This window comes from Hemicordylus capensis, chromosome 1, assembly GCF_027244095.1.
Source record: "Hemicordylus capensis ecotype Gifberg chromosome 1, rHemCap1.1.pri, whole genome shotgun sequence".
Taxonomy (NCBI): Eukaryota; Metazoa; Chordata; class Lepidosauria; order Squamata; family Cordylidae; genus Hemicordylus; species Hemicordylus capensis.
Window position 1 is genome coordinate 365,283,789 of NC_069657.1, and position 17,844 is coordinate 365,301,632.

The 17,844-nt window shown below is 43.7% G+C and overlaps 1 protein-coding gene across 1 annotated transcript in view; it reads right to left on the bottom strand.

Annotated features, from left to right (window-relative positions):
- NOX3 (NADPH oxidase 3) overlaps positions 1-17,844 on the bottom strand; it is a 340,950-nt gene that overhangs the window by 192,606 nt on the left and 130,500 nt on the right. Inside the window, exon 2 of the mRNA XM_053293552.1 lies at positions 5,029-5,100. The gene's annotated coding sequence lies outside the window, so the exon portion shown is untranslated. The remainder of the gene's footprint in view (positions 1-5,028; positions 5,101-17,844) is intronic.

The following is a 17,844-nucleotide window of genomic DNA, read 5'->3' on the forward strand; positions in this document are numbered from 1 at the left end:
CCTGGCCCTTGGGTAAGATTTAGAAGCTGCTGTCATCCCAGAGCAGCAGTAGAACCATTTGCTCTGAAGCTCATGGACTGACTCAAATTTTGCCTCAGCCATAAACTCTTGACTTTACAGGTAACCTAAAGGAAAGCTATTTGCTTAGTGCCCCTTTTGCAATAGGAGAGGATTGTGGAAAGGACGACTGAGATAGAGCATGTGAAGTCCACCTCTATATAAATGGCAAGTATAATTTCCAGGATGGGATGAGAATTCAAAGCAAGGATTCTCAAATAGGCAAGCAGCTCTGCTTGAACTATCACAGCCCCATTTTGAAGCAAGCACAGCCACGCCCCCCAAAGGTCCATGACCTCCTGCCTCCTGGGGGGCCTCCGAATGATTGGAGGCATCCCAGAGCCCTGCTACTCTGCCTGCCGCTGCCCTGCACTGATATTTGCCATCTTCACCGACAGGGGTGGGAGGGAGTGGTGAACAGAGACGGCCTCCCCCCGCAGTGGTGGCCTGTCCAGTGGGCGCGCTGGCACGGTGTGAATAGGGAACGCCACATGCTGGTGATGTCATGGCATGCAAGGTTCCCTATTCACATGGTGCAAGTGCACCCACCAGACAGGCCGCTGCTGCCACCGCAGGGGGGGAGGCCTGCTCCGCTCGCCACTCACCCCCACCCCCCTCAGAGTCCCCCTCCCCAAAGACAGGAGCAGAGGTGGGGTGGCAGCAGGAATTTACTTTTAAAAAACACACAAGGTGGGCCTTACAGTGGCGTCTGTGGCAGTGGAGGTGTGTGTCTCTGAAGCCCTTCAGGTCCAGGCTGCTTTTTGGCCTAAGTATGTCCCTGTCCCTGCCAATCTTCCCTTTTCCCAAAAGAAGGAGAAGGGAAGGACTCTTCTTCAGTGGTGTGGAGGAATATATTGTTAAGCATGTATCAATGAAAGAAGTATGTAGAAATGGAAGACATTGTCAGGATAGGGTTAATGAAAGATGGGATGGCCAGTGGAAAAAATACAGGAGTGATGAACTTAAGGGAGGAAGCTGGACTGTTAATCATAAACCAGCCTAAGCCAGTCTGTATCTAGTTAAAATATTTTGAAAGCCACATAGGTAATGAAGTGTGCGTGCTTATCTGCCTTTGTAGTTTGGACTCATAAATACTCACGTCTTTTGTTTTTGGGGCAGACATTTTGCAGACTTTTTAGAGACTGTAACTTGTCTCCCATGATCATGGAAATAAACATATAAGATCGGCTGATATACTGTGCTCCGCTCTGGTTATTGGCTCAGCCGGAAAACGGACTCAAGAAAGGGCTTGTGTCTTTGGAAATCAAGACTCCTTGCACTCCCCACCCCCTTATCAAGCAGCGTGCTTTTTGGGTGAGCAGAGAGAGAGAGAGAGCTGGCAACAGGGCATATGATCACAAGTTTCCCACAAAAGTGGCAAATGATGCTCTTCATGTCTTTTCTGACAAACCCTATGGTCCTGCACAGGAAATTATATTCTGCATGTCATTCTGCCCTCTGTTAAGCACACCCCACCCTGCCACCCCCAGTGTTGAAATATTGCTGAAGGCATGGTCCGTGGATCTTTCAAGCATTTCTATTGATTGCTCAAAATAACCCCTGGAGGTTTTTTGAACACTCACCAGGAATGCTCAAAGCACCTAATTGATTTATGGAGCATACACTATTGTGCTTGCTCAAGACTAATAATTGCCAACAGTGCCCAACACTGTATTGAGAAATAACCATGTCATTTCATTCCAACTGGAATTTTTATTCCTTGGCCCAGTCACATTCTTCAGGTGAAAACTGATCAGATAAAATAGCTGGCTTCCCTTCCATGACTTGTGCCCAGCAAGCATGACTTACATTATACAATGAGGCTATTCTCACGATGGGAGAAAACTGGGCTAAAGGATCCCAGCCCGGTCCCCCCCCCCATTGTGAGAACCACTGGGTTCGCAGGCAAGCCGGGTGGTTCTGTGGCAGCTAGCCCACCAGAGAAGCCCTCCCCTTAAATGGGGTTAGCAGAGTAAGTGCTCTGCTAACTCTGTTTTCTTGATTGTGAGTTGTCATGGTGCAGCTCTGCACCACAGCGACATGCGAGGAGACCCCCACTGGGAAGCTAAAACACACCTTCTGGTCTCAGGGGTCTCCCCAGGATGCCTTGCGCACTCGCATGAGGCATCCTTGGACTTCCAGCGGCCAAGTGCCCCCCAATCCCTGCAGCCCCTACCGGCTCTGAGAGCAGCCCTACCAGCTCTCTGCGGAGCCGGTCATCATGTGGGCGGTCGAGCTGGCTGCCCAGCAACAAGCGACTGCTCCCCACAGAGCCCAGTAAGGCTCTCCGCACTGCTCGTGTGGAGAGCCTCAATATCTTTTTAGATGTTTGATTACTCCTGAAGAAGAGTTGTCATGGGAAAGCTCTGCTTATAAAAACAAAACAAAATTGTGAAAAGCAAGGAAACTTTAATAAAATGGTAACATTAGGTTATTGCTTCTTTGATTCATTTTGTTGCTACAATTTTGTTGCTTCATTGTCTCCACATGGAGCATCTGCTTCCTTTTTAATTTTTGCACTTTTCAATAGCTGCAGAGCAGCCTTTTGTCATATATAACAACAATGGCAACAACACACAGAGGCTGTTCTCACGCACAGCCAAGGCTGGACCAACAAAGCCAAGCCCGCTCTTGGCTGCTCATAAGAACCTCCAGCAGCCACGTGGCTGCCAGCGGCACCTTGGTGGCAAACCTGCCATAGAGGCTCACCCATTAACAAAAGTTAAGGACACAAGCACACCCTTAACCAGGGCTAAACTATTGTATGTTGGTGCCATAAGGTATCAACCCAGGAGCAGGCTCCTGGCCAGTGCCGGTGATCCCCAACATGCACCACATACTCACACAGTGCATTATGGGATTTCCTGACCCTCTGCGCTGCTGGGGAAAGCTGGTGACCATCTGGGTGTGCAATCCATGTGCCCAGCAAGGACTGATGGGTCATCTTCGGGGAAGATAAGTTTGAGCAACCTTCCCCCCTGCCTGAATGGTAGCCCTCTCACATATTCATGAGAAAGGGCTCATAAGATATTTGATCTTACTTAATTCCTGAGTATTTTTGTTCATGGATGCACCATTCCCAAGTATTACTACCTACCTAAAGTATCTAGAAGTTCTGCTTTTCATTCAGATTAAACCAGACCTGCACTCCACATGCTTCACTATGTTAGATACTTGAATAATACTGCCTCGCTAAAAAGCTTTCACGAAACTTTCTTAGGTGCTATGAAATCTGTCCTTCATTCAGATTTGTCTTCTCATTTATTAAACGTCGCCTTAACAAGCAAATTACACATATTTTTGCACTTTGGGCACTAGCCAATTACATTTATATTTGAGTTCCATTAGAAGCTTTCATGCATGAATGAGCCTGTCTGCATTCTTCCCACTTGACCAAACTCTTCAGGTTTTAAGGGTGTTTAAAACTCAGTTTTATGAGAGAAAGACCAAAAAAAAAAAAATGCTGGCGGTGGGCGGTGGGGGAACCCAACAACTATGTAAGGGTAAAGGAAAGAGAAGGAGAAACTTCATTACACAGGTTACTGCTTACAGTTAACTCTTTGCCATCAAATACAAAGGTAACTTCAAAAGGAAAGTAAAACTGTGCTGTTAAATTCTATTTCATAAGCTGCTTGACTTCATAATTGCCAGTGCAATCCTCCTGTACTTTTTCCTGCCCTCTTTAAACAAATAGTGAACTAGGAGGTTTATGATTTCAGATATGAGAATAATTAAATAAGAATGAGGGAACCAATAAAGTAAAAGGGCAGGTACTTTCATTTAAACAATTTAAAACTCTGGGCTTTACCTGCCTTTGAAATAAAAAAAAAATCCAACTCAAAGAACATGCTGAAAATTAAACTATATTTGCACATATATTCTTACAGTGTGATATGCTATTCTGTTACCAGATTTTACCAATGTGGGGTTCAGAAATTTCCATTTTGTTCTCCATGAGATTCTAAGTCTCTATATTTGATGCCACAAATGATCTGCATGACCCAAATTTGTGACTCTTTAAACAGGGTTTTGCTGCACTTGTAGAGGGGCAATTTCAATGAACATCCCACACCACATAGATTTTCATGGAGCATATTCTAGCTATAAAGGCTCTCCATTGCACATGCTCAGTTGACTGCTTTTCTAATGGCACAAGCCAGAAATAGACAGTGGGGAATGACAGCCATATAGGAAATAAACATCCAGGATTGTGCGAGTCATCTTTCAGTTCTATGCAGATCTGCAGTACAGTATTCTCTTTCAGATGCTGCTATTATGTTTTGTTATTTTTCTTTATTTTAAAAAACAAAACCCGACAGCACACACCTGATCTTCTGAAGTTTATAAATGGGGAGAAAATAATAAGTAAATAAATAATTCATAATAAAATATTTCCAACTCCTCTTCCTCATGCAAGACTCAGCATGCACACTTCATAAAACCAAGGCAAGTTGCCACCAAGTTTTAAAGTATTCTCCTATTTAAAAAACTAAAAAACAAAAACCAGACTACATGCTAGAGAGAGAGAGAGAGAGAGAGAGAGAAGAAAAGCTTATTTTCTGGAATCATTTATAAATTAAAAAAACAACAGAAGAACACCCTACAGGTGAAGCTTAAAATACTAGAGGTATGTCAAAAGCTAGCAGGCAAAACACAGGAAAGCTATTTATCCCAAATTAAAGTGCTTTGTAATACTAAGGTTAATGGAATGAGAGACGAGAAAAGGGTGGGGGATATAATTTAGTGAAGTTAAAGACCTTCACACCAAGCCATAGCTAATCAGAATAAAATATTTGATCACTGAATATGCAGTTTACAATGCACTGCACAATTTTTTAAAAAAATGTGGGGAAAGGCCATTATATCTTTCCCCCAGAATGTTATAGACTCTGCCAAGATCTTAAATGCTCATTTTGTAGAAACAGATATTATAGAAAGTCTATTAGTTTTTGATTGCTAAGAAGTACCTACCTGAGTCACATTTGGAATCAAAGTGAAACAAGTCTACTGTTTAGGGTTCCAAAGCCCCAGTGATGTGGAATCCTGTAAGGAGGATAAAGAACACAACATATCTGTTTGGGTTTCTGTTCATAAATGGTCACTATTTGTGACTATCTCTCACAGAAACCTATGGCATGATATCTATTGGCCATGGACCAGCAAGTCCCTAACCAAAGATGGATGCCTATTTTTTTCTTCACTTTTTGTTCCAGCAGCATCATTTCCTCCTCCTTGACCTAACAAACTGCAGGAGGGTTATGTGTAGAGGTTGTAGGGTTGTCATTTGGAGAAGTGGTAGTGTGGCCAACAGCCTACAGAAATGAACATGAACATAAAGGGTCATGTGCATCCTCTAAAGGGTGCTTTAGAAACTCACTGGACCATAGCTACTGAGTCCAAGAAGGTGATTGACAGGATGATGGTATGTTACAGTTTAAAGCATAATAATAAAATCTAACTAACTCTGTTAATTGCTTTATCCATCCTCCATCCATTTTCATTAGGGCCAAACTCTGTTAGATAGACTGTTGTCACTCTTTCTATTTCTAGTTTGAAGTACATTCTGGCAAGGGATGTATGGGCCAGGGAAAGAAGAGGCAGGTGGTTAGAGCCAATAATTAATGCTTCATTAAGGGGAGGGTAAGGTGCCATCGAGTCTCAAGCAGACAGTAGCAAGACTGCTATTTTAAAAGTCCTTCTTTGATTCCACCAACCTTGATAACTATCAGCCTTTTTTCAAATATTCCGTTTTTAAGCAGGGTGATAGAGCATGTGGTGTCTGTGCAGCTGCAAAGTGTCTTGAATGATATGGATTATCTAGACCTTTTTCAATCTGGCTTTTGCCCTCGGTTTGGGACTGAAACTGCATTAGTTGCCTTGGTGGATGACCTATGCTGGGGACTAGACAGGGAGAGTGTGTCCCTGTTGGTTCTGCTGGACTTCTCAGTGGCATTCAATACCATTGACCATGGTATCCTTCTGGACCGCCCTTCAGGTATAGGGATTGGGGTGGTGCATTGGAGTGATTCTGGACCTTTCTTGGGGGGAGGTTCTAGAAGGTGGTGCTGGGGCACTTCTCCTTGGCCTCTGGCCTATGGGGTCCCGCAAAGCTCAGTATTGTCCCTCATGCTGTTTAACATCTACGTGAAACCACTGGAATAGGTCATCAGGGGGTTTGGACTGAAGTGTCATCAGTATGCAGATGACACTTAGCTCTTACCTTTCTCTGTCATCGGTTCCCGTGGAAGCAGTGGATGTACTGAACCTCTGAGTGCCTACCACCCACCCCAGTTTTGTGCCTGTAGGTGCCTTGCATAGGGAATAATGGGCCGGTTCGAACCCCCATTATACCCCATGTAGAACCTTTTAGAACTGGTTCAAATTGGGTTCAGATTCAAACTGAACCAAGGTGGGGTGGTTCAAACAAAAACCAAACCAAACCTACCCTCCCTGGTTCAAATTGGGTTTGAATTTGAACCAAATAGGCCAAACCAGTTTTGTGCACATCCCTATCTGAGCCCAGTTTCAGAACTCTAGACCAAGCCATTCCAGAAATATAAAAGGGTGAAAAGGTCTGACATTACATGGCAGCTTCCTATGTTCCTTGTAAATTTATTTTTATTATTTATTTATTGAATTTCTATACCGCCCTTCTAAAAATGGCTCAGAGAGGTTTACACAGATAAATAATAAATAAATAAGATGGATCCCTGTCCCCAAAGGGCTCACAATCTAAAAAGAAACTTAAGATAGACACCAGCAACAGTCGCTGGAGGTACTGTGCTGGGGGTTGATAGGGCCAGTTCCCTGCTAAGTTCCCTTCCCCTGCTAAGAGAATCACCACGTTAAAAGGTGCTTCTTTGCCAAGTTAGCAGGGGTTGTGAAGGCAATGGGAAGATTACTCCACATTGGAGTGGAATGATGGTACAAGGCGGGGAGGCTTCAGTTCCAGAAGTTTTTGTAGTTTTCTGCCATGGATCAAGCCACTTATAGGACTTTTTGGAACATTTAAAAATATATCAAAATTTTATTAAAAATCAATGGATCTACTTCAAAATCAATACACTGATAACCTGTTTTACATCTGTGCTAAATTTCAAAACTCTAGGCCAAACTATTCTGGAAATATGAAAGGGATCCTCATTTTCCTTAGGGAAAATCATGGGGCCCTCTAGAAGAATTGACACATGGGTGTGAGCCCCCAGGTCCATGCCTAAAGGTGCCCCTGATTTCATAGCTCCAAGTATTAAGAATAAAATAATACAATCTGCAGAAACTTGTTGTGGTTCTTACCGGATTGTAATTTGGACTGTGTGGGTTGTGAGTAAGTGATATTGCACATACGAATGCTCCCCCATTAAAAAAACCTTCCTATTCATAGAAAACCAGCATGTCAGAGAGTAAGTTCCTATCCTAGTCTTTCCCCTGGTATGCTGTTTTTCTATATGCATATTTCCCCACCTGTCTCTTATGTAGGGGATCTTTCAAAAGCTCCCCACCTGCTCCAATCATCCCGCAGACGATTGTTAAGCCACGATCTCACAGAATCTACTTTGTGGGCAGAGGGGACCTTTCCTCTTCCTGGTCCTGGGAGGCCACATCCCAGAAGGCTCTGTAGCGCTCACAACGCCAGACTGCAAGCAAGGCATCAGGATGTCGGAAGAGCGGCAACCATTGGCCACAATCTTCAACGGGGCATGCCCTGTTCAATTGTGAAATCGATGGGCATTTTCAGCGTCAATCGGCTGCCCTCATCAGGGAAAGGGCATTTAAACCGTTCCTCACACCAGTTAAACTACTGCCCTTGCAAAGGCCTTGTAGTCAAACAGTTTCACACAAACACAATGACTGGTACCCAGGGAAGGAGAATGGCACAAGTTTTCTGTTACTCCTGGAAGGAGTTGTGATAACCTCTTAGGAGGGAACATATATATGAAGGTGGGCAAAGGATCCTGGGGGTTTGGTCCACTATGACAAAGGATGCTCTTGGAATGGTACACACTCCTGCTCCCATTTCAGCTTGCCAGCCTGGGATTAGCCCGCTCATGAGAGGGTCAGTCCACTGGGGAGGACCAGAGGCTCCATGAGTTTCATGTCTCCATCAGACTGTGCTCTCATGAGATAGTCCATCCAACAATAGGGGGCCTGCTGATGTGGGGCTCCTGATATCTCTGGTTAATAGTAGAACTCACACTGCACAGCTTCCCCTTTCCATGCAACTGTTCCAGACTCACAAGGAGTCTTCCCGCTCTATGTGCCTGGGCAGAGTTTGGTAACAATGGGGATAGCTCCTAGTCCACATTCAAACTTCCTGGCTTGGGCCGACTATGGGCTATTTGTACATCAGCTGCCATGGGCATCCCAGGGCAGGGTACTTGCTGCTTTCAGCACAGGTCTCTGTGCTGGGCAAAAGGAAAACATTGATATGTGTTGCAGGAAAACAAGAACTGCAAGAGGGATCACTTTGACTGCTTCTTCGTAGCAGTCACTAGGACAGAGGAGGGTATTGCTGGGGTACCCTTTCCCAGAGCTTGTATGGATCCAGCAACCGGGCTGGGCAACAGCTCTCTGGTCCGCATGCATGTCTGCATGGCCTTTTACTCTCATGAAGAGTGGTCCACTCTGAGGAATTATCCATCATCATCACACAGGAAAATATATCCTGTGATTGGATTGAATAATGCTCCAGATGGATGGTTTTTCTCATGAGTTATGCCGGATTGCACTCATGGAGAAGGGGTTGGGTCTCCCTTCCCCTACAAACAGTTACAAAAATAGAACAGAACCACTTAAGAATTCTAGGGAACATCTTATTTATGTATTTATGTATTTATTATTTATATATTTTATTTGATAATAAAATAGATCTTCTAACACAAACTTGGGAGTACCCCTTTGTTGGTAGGCTTTCCTTTTCCTGGCACGCATGGTACCGCACCAGTCTGGGACACCTCCAACCCGGGGGGGCCAAGGCTGAACCTTTGAATGCACATACATATACATGCAGTGTTTAGTGGAGTACTCTATACAATTGCTGAGAGCAGCACCATCCACGGTGACTTTAATAGTACAGGCACTGTCCAGACATCCAGGAAAATCAATGGCTTGCTGACCAACCACACTTCACGTGCAACACCTTAGAATGGATGCCTTGCTTGGCAGATGCACTTGATCAGGTGTGTTATTAATGAGAGGTTTCCTTGCATGTGTGCCCGCTCCCCTTCCCTGAATGGAAGCTGTCAAAATGTCTTGTATGGACACTGCAATTAACGGTCCTGCATACCAGGTAATGTGCCAAGGTGTGCATTGCAGGCTGCTTAAGTAACACAAACTAGTGGATAGACAGGAGATTTGTGAGAACATGTGTTGTCTCTTTCTTTATATAACTGGACAACTGGAAGGTTTCCAAGGATGGGGTTTCTGTGGGTTTCCGCACTGGGTTGGCACATTGGTATTTCGGCCAAGCAACATTGTGTCACTCTCATGACATGTGTGAACTTTGTTGGGAAACAACCCAGTAGCCCAGTTCCTGGTGTCCCTGGGGCTCCATGTTTTTGTGCACATACTTCTGCAGCCCTTTACTGCTAGAGACCTCTCCCGTTGTGCCCGTCTTCTCATTCCATCCTTTTTGTGTGGATTGACAAAGGCGGGACCACAAGACACAGTGGAAAACAGGATTTCCCCAATGTGGTTTTATCCCTTTGCATGTATTGGAGCATGCGACATGGCAATGTGGCACCCCTGTTGCTAGACAATGGCAGGAGGGGTGCGGAGACTGCTGAGGGTGGGGCACCTGACCACAGAGGCAGCCAGCAAGAAGCATGGCAGACACAGCGCTGACATGTTTCTGGGCTGGTCTGAGCCGCCCTCTCTACGGTTTCTGGAGGAATCACAGAACAAAACCCAGGTTATGACGACGGCAAAACTCACAACAAACCAAAGGTTCAGATTGCAGTTTGGGGTCAAAAACCTCGGTTCACTTTTGTGATAAAAGTGCAGTTTCTTGCACTTGGATGACCACAAAACTGAACTTCTGGCATGGCTGCCTGTGGTTTGGCATTTTGTTCAAAAGCGGCCTACAACTAGTACTAATTAAGAGTTCCAAATATCACTTTTAATGTTGCAGGATATACTCTAGGTGAGTAGAAGCCTTCTCTTCTTCTCTCTTGGGTGGATTTTGTTTCTTGTTTCTGGAACAATTGTTAGTGAAATCCACCACAGTGCCCTGATGATATTTCATCATAACAATATTCGCTAAGCGTACTTGCCATGGATTTTTGTTAGCCCTTTATGAATTACTGGCTCTGCATGCCTATTGCAATTCCTCTCACATTTCTTTTTTTTATGTCATTCATGGCTCAGCTGTGGGAAAAGGAATAATTTCAAGGATTAGTAATAGGATATGGAGCATTTCACCTCTAGGTCACTGGTTTGAATCCACCCTCCTGTCAGTAGTGATTGAAAATCATTGCCATTTGATTGCTTTTCAGTGGCCTATCTGACATGAGCTGGTGGTCCCAGCCTGGACCCTAATAGATGGGTGCCCACATCTGTCTTCAGTCTCAGAATTACCTGGCTAGTTCAGACTGAACAGTGAAAATGGCTGATGCTTGATTTGATCCAGGAGTGTCAGGAAAGGTTTGAGAGGGTGTCCCCCCTCCCTCCCCCCTTTCAGACAAAGGAATCTCTAAGACAAATCTGGAAGTCCTTGCTGAAAATGCATTCATGTGGTATGAGTTGGCCTTGTGATAACTGCAGCTGATTGTCTGAAAACACATGGAATAATTGCCATCTTCACATGACCCAACAGTCAGTAACAAGCCAGTCTTTAAGGTAATATGCCCATTCCAAGTTACATATTAATTTATAATGAATGTGGAAAATGGAATTTGGTCTAATGGTAGTGAACATGAATTGTCTTCTTTGCTAAGCATGGTCTGCTTTGGTTTGCATTTGGATGGGATATTTCATGTCAGCACTGTAAAATATTCCCCTTAGGGGATGGGACCATAGCTCAGTGAAAGAGCATCTAGGTCCCAGGTTCACTCCCTGGCATCTTTAGGTAAGGCTGGGAGAGACTCCTGCCTGTAACCTTGGAGAACTGCTGTCAGTCAGTGTAGACAATACTGAGTTAGATGGATGAATGGTCTGACTTGGTATAAGGCAGTTTCCTATTTATTCCTCTCCTGTGAAGAATTCATTTTCAGTTTACACTCATTTCAGAACACCAATTTAAATGAATAGAGGTATATACTGAAGAAATGAAATGATAAAAGCAAGCCCAACTGGGTCTTGTGTGATTGTTTCAAAGATTCTTGTTTCAGTACATGAGACTCTTTGTTATTAATTGAGTCAAGGAGATAGGTGAAGAAATAGTTCTGTATTGCTGAGAAGTGGGTGAGAATAATGTGCTGGATAATAAGAAAGGGCAGTCTCAGGATCACCACTGCAAGAGAGAAGTCACAATATCTTGCTTCTTTATCATTGACTTTGTTTCTTTTCTTTGCCAATTTAAGATCAAGATCTTTAAAAGAATTGCATTCTTTCTTTGGAAGAACTGACAGAAACACATTTTCAATTACCACTGGGTGACAATAGAACAACAATGTTAGTGCTTCTTTCCCCCAGAACAGGTTATTTCTTGGTTTGCAAAGGTACCTACCAACAAACATTTGTGCAAGGGCCTCTTACATGTGCTTTTATTTTATTTTTTTAAATCAAAATACTCTAGTTAAGGGGACAATGGGATTCATGAAACATTTAAGAGGAAAAGGAGATTTCTTTAGAAAGTTGTAATAAAAGAAAGACTCCTCATAGATCAAAGGAAGGCGAAGGGGCCTATAGTATTTTCAGCTCAAAATTGCATAGTGGCTTTTGATTTCTTTGGGACAATGTTTTGTCATCAAACGCAACAAGAGGGGGTCTGTTGGCAGGGAAACTCATTGTACAATAAGAACCTCCGTTATTTTAGAAATATATACCCTAGAAATTGAGATGTTTCATAATTCAACTCTTCTAATAAGCCTTCTGTTTCTTCACTCCTATCTAACCATACTGGTCAGCCATTCCATCTGTCCCCATATCTCATCATCCACCTGTTCACATACCTGCTTCCCCTTTCCCCCCAAATTGAGAATTATTTGTTGAAAAACAACATGAAGAGAGACTCCGAAGGTACCCTTGGTGTGTGTGGCGGGGGGCTCTTTTCAAATGAGTGCACAAAGTATGGCTGGGGGAAAGTGTCTGCCACTATTCCACTTCCTCTCATTTGAACATCCACAACCCTTTTTAGTCTCAGTACTCAGGCCATAATTTGTCCTGTATAAATGTTTTCAATAGGGGGTCGTTTTTATTATATTTTCTCACATTTAGTTTTTTGTTACTCTGTCCCCATGTGGTAAAATCAGGAGTGGCCCAAGGTATTGTGGTGCCTGAGGCCTTGCTCTGATGCCATGGGGGCCAGGCCTCTTTCAAAACCGACCTTTGGAAGTGGTGCGGTGGGCAAGGTGGAGGGGAGGTTGCCAAACACTACCAGCAGTGATATGGGAGCAGCCTAATCATTAGGTCTCTCCTTGACTCTACCACACATTATTTTCCAGTTTTCTATTCAGTCTGAAACAGGGAAATCTTGAAAGCAGTTCTGCCAAATGTAAAGTCCAATGGGCAATGACCATTGCCTTCATTAAAAAAAAAGGGCAAACATCACCCCCATTTTCATCCCCTTTTATATTTCTAAAATGGCTTGGTCTAGAGTTCATGGTGAGATAGATAGATAGATAGATAGATAGATAGATAGATAGATAGATAGATAGATAGATAGATAGATGATGCTTAATTTGCTGGTGGCCCCTTGTAAGCTCATTAGCTCCAGGGCCCAAACTTACCTAGCTGCACCTCTGAGTGAAATGCTGATTGGAATGTGTGAGTTTGGGTAAAGAATAGCACATGTGAGACTGAACATTGCAGAAAATCTCTGTTCTTTAAGGGTTCACAAATCTGATGACCGGTTGAAATTTAATGCTTTTTGAGAGACCATGGAATATACTATAAATTTGTTTTATAAATAGAACTACATCTGAACTACAGATTCATGGAGGACAGGTCTCTAAAAAGCTTCTAGTCTGGTGGTTATGGGCCACCTCCAGCCTCAGGAGGCAAGATGCCTCTAAATATGAGTTGCAGGGTAGCAACGGTAGGAGAGAGGGCATACCCACATCCCTTGCCTATGGGCTTTTCAGAGGCATTCGGTGGGCCACTGTGTAAAACAGGATGCTGGACTAGATAGGCCTTGGGCCTCATCCATTCTTATCTCCACAAGCACCGTATCCTGTTCTACCTATTCTCAGTGAGTGGCACATTAAGGTATGAGCTGCAAAGCTTATTCCATCAGGGGCTGCTGAGTGGATGATGACCTATGGTGCCTTGGAACAGAGAGCTGGATTTTGTGGTCTTTGGGTACATTTCAGTTCTGTAATCAGGACCTTCTGGATTGATGAGCTATTATGACCACTTTGTTGGAAGAATTGGATCCAAAGTTGGCTTTTCAGAGGAAGACCCCGGGAAGTATATTCTGTTCACAGAAGTGTTGCTTTCTGCTTCGTGTTAAAGTGTAGCGTGAAAAAAGTGAAATTAAATCCCAAACTGCTCTTCTGCTTGTTCAGGTGCTTGCACAAGCAGAAACATTAAAACAGTTGTAGAGTTTAACTGTTAACAGTGCTGCATTAACTCTTGTGCAAGCTCTTGCACTAGCATTTGTGGAGCAGTACTAGAGGCTATTTTTCTTCCTCTTGTGGTTCATTGGATTCAGCTCTGTGTGGTTCTTAGTTGCTTTTCCATTGGATAGTCAAAACACATGCACAATAGTATAAAAGAATAAAACTAACGTTTTAAAAACCCATGTAAATGTAGCATTTTAAATCCAAGTGGCTATATTATAATATTATATTTATATTATGTTATAATATTATATTATAATATTATATTTATATTATATTTCATCCTTCAGATTGCAAACTTCTCAACATGTTTTTAATAGTTAAAAATAGAAAACAAAAATGAACAGCATCAGCAGCATAAAAAGCCAGTTAGAATAATATGGCATCTAGAAGGTCTAGGCCAGTGATTCTCAAACTTGGGTCCTCAGGTGTTATTGGACTTCAACTCCCATAATCCCCAGCCTCAGTGGCCTTTGGTTGGGGATTATGGGAGTTGAAGTCCAATAACACCTGAGGACCCAAGTTTGAGAATCACTGGTCTAGGCAAATGGAAAGCTCGTCAACCAGCACCAAGTTCAGCAGAAAGCAAGCCTCCTTAGGTACCACCACAGAGAAGGGCCTTCCACAAGGCCCTACCGACCACACCTCAGATGGAGTATGAACCCAAAGAGGGGCCTCCAAGGCTGGTCTCAGCATTCAAACAAGTTGGTATGGATAGAGGAGATTCTTGAGATATGCTAGTCCTAAGACATTTAGGACTTTAAAGGCAATAATCAATCTCGTGAACTGGGCAAATCAAATGTGCTCCATACACATGTAGTGCATGGCTTGTTCTCCACAGAATTTAGGGCATGTAACGATTCATATGGGAGCAGGTATTCTCTAGGGTATGTTGCGTCCAGACTCTTTAGGGCTTTAAGAGTCAAAATACATTTGACTCTAGACAGGTTGGAGCTGGCAATCAACATCAGGACTGTGGCTCATGAGGAGTGGCCATTTAGCCCTTTCCCCTCATGCTATAGTCCTGACAAAAATGCTGAACCAGGAGAGAAGCTTCCATTGGCACCAGTCCTGATTCCCTCCTCACACAGCTTCTGTTTTAGTGTTAAAAAAATTCACACGGCTGCTGTTTTAGTGTTCTAAAAAACAACACACACTACAAATATTTATATACCGCTTTTCAACAAAAGTTTCCAAAGCGGTTTACATAGAGAAATAATAAAAGTCAGAAGAATGAATGATGCTTTGAATGATGAATGTTGCTTCTAGTGCAGGCCTGCTCAACTTTGGCACTCCTGCAGATGTTAGTAGGGATGTGCAAATTGGTTCAAACTGGAACCAGTTTTAATTTGAACCGGTTCGGTTCAATGGTTCGAATTTGAACCGAACCAGCCATCATGTTCGAGCTGTAGGTTCACATTTGAACCAAACTGGGGGGGGGTTGATTTGAACTGGTTTGAACCTCCAAAAGTGGGTGGGGTGGTAACTGGCACCCATGAGTACCTATCACCCAACCCCTAAAGCAATCAGACACTCGTATGATTTTTTAATGAATTTTTTTGGTGGAGGGATTCCCCCTCCCTCATAGGGTATAATGGGACTCGAACCAGACCATTATTCCTTATTGTGGAGCACCCATTGGTGCCAACAACCACCCAAACCCTGAAGCAATTGGGGAAGAATGGAGGTTTCAGCAAATGTATAGCTTAACATTGGGGCGAAAGGGGTGGCGTAGAGTGGAGTGTGGTGGGTGGTAGTGCCCAAGGGGGGCAAGGAAGCTACCAGAATTATTTGAAAGGAATTGGGCATATGAGATTTTCAATGACAAACCATGAATCCACTCTCATTTGCTACCAGAGAATCTACACTCGGAACACCTCAGAAACAACAAAACCCCATGGGTACCCCATGTACCCCATGGGTTAGCAGCCCATGGGGCTGGTTGGCACCTTCTGTGCACTACACCACCACTCGCTCTGGGCCACCCCAGCACCCCCCAAGGTCATTTATGGGGCTGATGAAACCCCCATTCTTCTCTATGGAGAAAAACCTTAAAGACGCGTAAACTTCAAAAATCACTTAAAAATCAGCCCTTTGCCCAATAATTATCATAGCTTCCTTGCTCCCCTTGGGCACTACCACCTACTACACTCCATTCTAGGCCACCCTTTCCCCTCCGACGTGAAGCTATACATTTGCTGACCTCCATTCTTCCCCGATTGCTTTGGGGTTTGGGTGGTTGTTGGCACCAATGGGTGCTCCACAATAAGGAATAATGGTCTGGTTCAAGTCCCATTATACCCTATGAGAAAAAAAATCAAAAATTCATTTAAAAAATCATACAGGTGTCTGATTGCTTTGGGGGTTGGGTGGAAGGTGCCCATGGGTGCCAGCTACCACCTCACCCAATTTTGGAAGTTCAAACAAGTTCAAACAGGTTCAAAATTGAACTTAACCAGCGGGGTTCGAGCAAAACCAAAACCAAATCTCCCCCTCCTGGTTCAAACTCAGTTCAAATTCGAACTGAACTGGGCAAACTGGTTTTGTGCACATCCCTATGTGTTCACCTACAACTCTCAAAATCCCTGGCTATTGGCCGCTGTCACTGGGGATTATGGGAGTTGTAATCCAAAAACAGCTGCGGGGGGGGGGGGGGAGTTGAGCAGGCCTGTTCTAGTGTGATGTACTTTTTGATACTTAGGCTTCAACCTTTTGTACACTTATTTGGGAGAGAGCCCTATTGAACACAATGGGATCCTCTTCACCCCATCCACCCTGCGTAAGCATACATAGAATTGGGCTGAAAAGGCACTATTGTGAGTACTGAAGTATTGGAATACTCCAGTATTGTTTTGAAGGGGTTAATACTTTCCTCATCTTGAAAGTAGCTAAATGTTTAGATCATGTTAATAATACAAATCCTTAATGTTGGATTATTAATCTGTTTTGTTCTTTTTGCCCTGTTATCAGGGGCATAGCTAGGGGAGAGGGGAGCCCATGTTTGCCCCTCTCCCCAGCAGCCCCTCGGAGTGAGGGAGATAATCAATAAAATGGGGAGGGGTGGAGCTGGGGGGGGGCGCAGGTGCTGGGAGGCCCAGGTTCTTTGATCCCATCTGCTCAATTATAGCGACACCCCTGCCTGTTATCTGTGTTCTTTTTTCTTCTTCCTGTGTTTTTATGGTTTATGGACTAATACGCCATGATGTAATGTAGTCACTTACGAAAGGAATCAACACAACTCAGACCTTTTCCACTTTAGATGAAGTAAAATTTCATTTCCCCTCAAGAAGAATACCAAAGCCAGTCAGAGTTGCCCAACATTGCCTGCATCTATTCCTGATGCATGGAATCTTAGGCAAGTTTCTCTTCATTTCCTTCATTAGATTACGCTAGGCTTCATTTCCAACAAGGAAAAAGTGTAGTTGCTTACGCCCTCCAGCATTGCCCGGTTGATGGTCCTGCTGCCCCTTCACACCACTGGTGCATGAAATCAATTGGTTAAGTCTATAGTGGATATGCGATTAAAACATATGTTCTGCATTGTGCATTGACAGCTTTAATTTTCATGCCTGCAGATTCTGAAACCTTGTTCACTGTAGCCAAGGTGTGGGTATATGAAGAGGAACTAATGCATGCTTATTTGCAGTCAATGTACTGTAGCTGACTTAATACACATCAACAAATCACTTCATGTGAATCCTGAATGGAAATGTTTCAAAAACTGGTATTTGTATGAGCCACCTTGTGCCACCTATTAACACTGTGCAGATTAATGTTATTTCAGACTCCCCACTCTTCTTCCTCTTTTGCCCCCCCCAATGGAAATCAGTGTCCATAGCAAAAGACAGATCTAACCAGCGCTCTCATCAGTGCTCTATATATACAGAGTCTCCAACTCAGTGAGCTGAGAGCCTATTGACTGGTCGAGCCTCTCATGTTTATAGACCTGAACAGCTTAGAACCTGTGGTTCACCCAAACACATACTTCCTTTCACACCCTGAGAGAAATACTCCCTAGATTGACATCTGCTGTTCAATGTGCCTAATGAGCTGCTTAGAAACTGTTACCAAA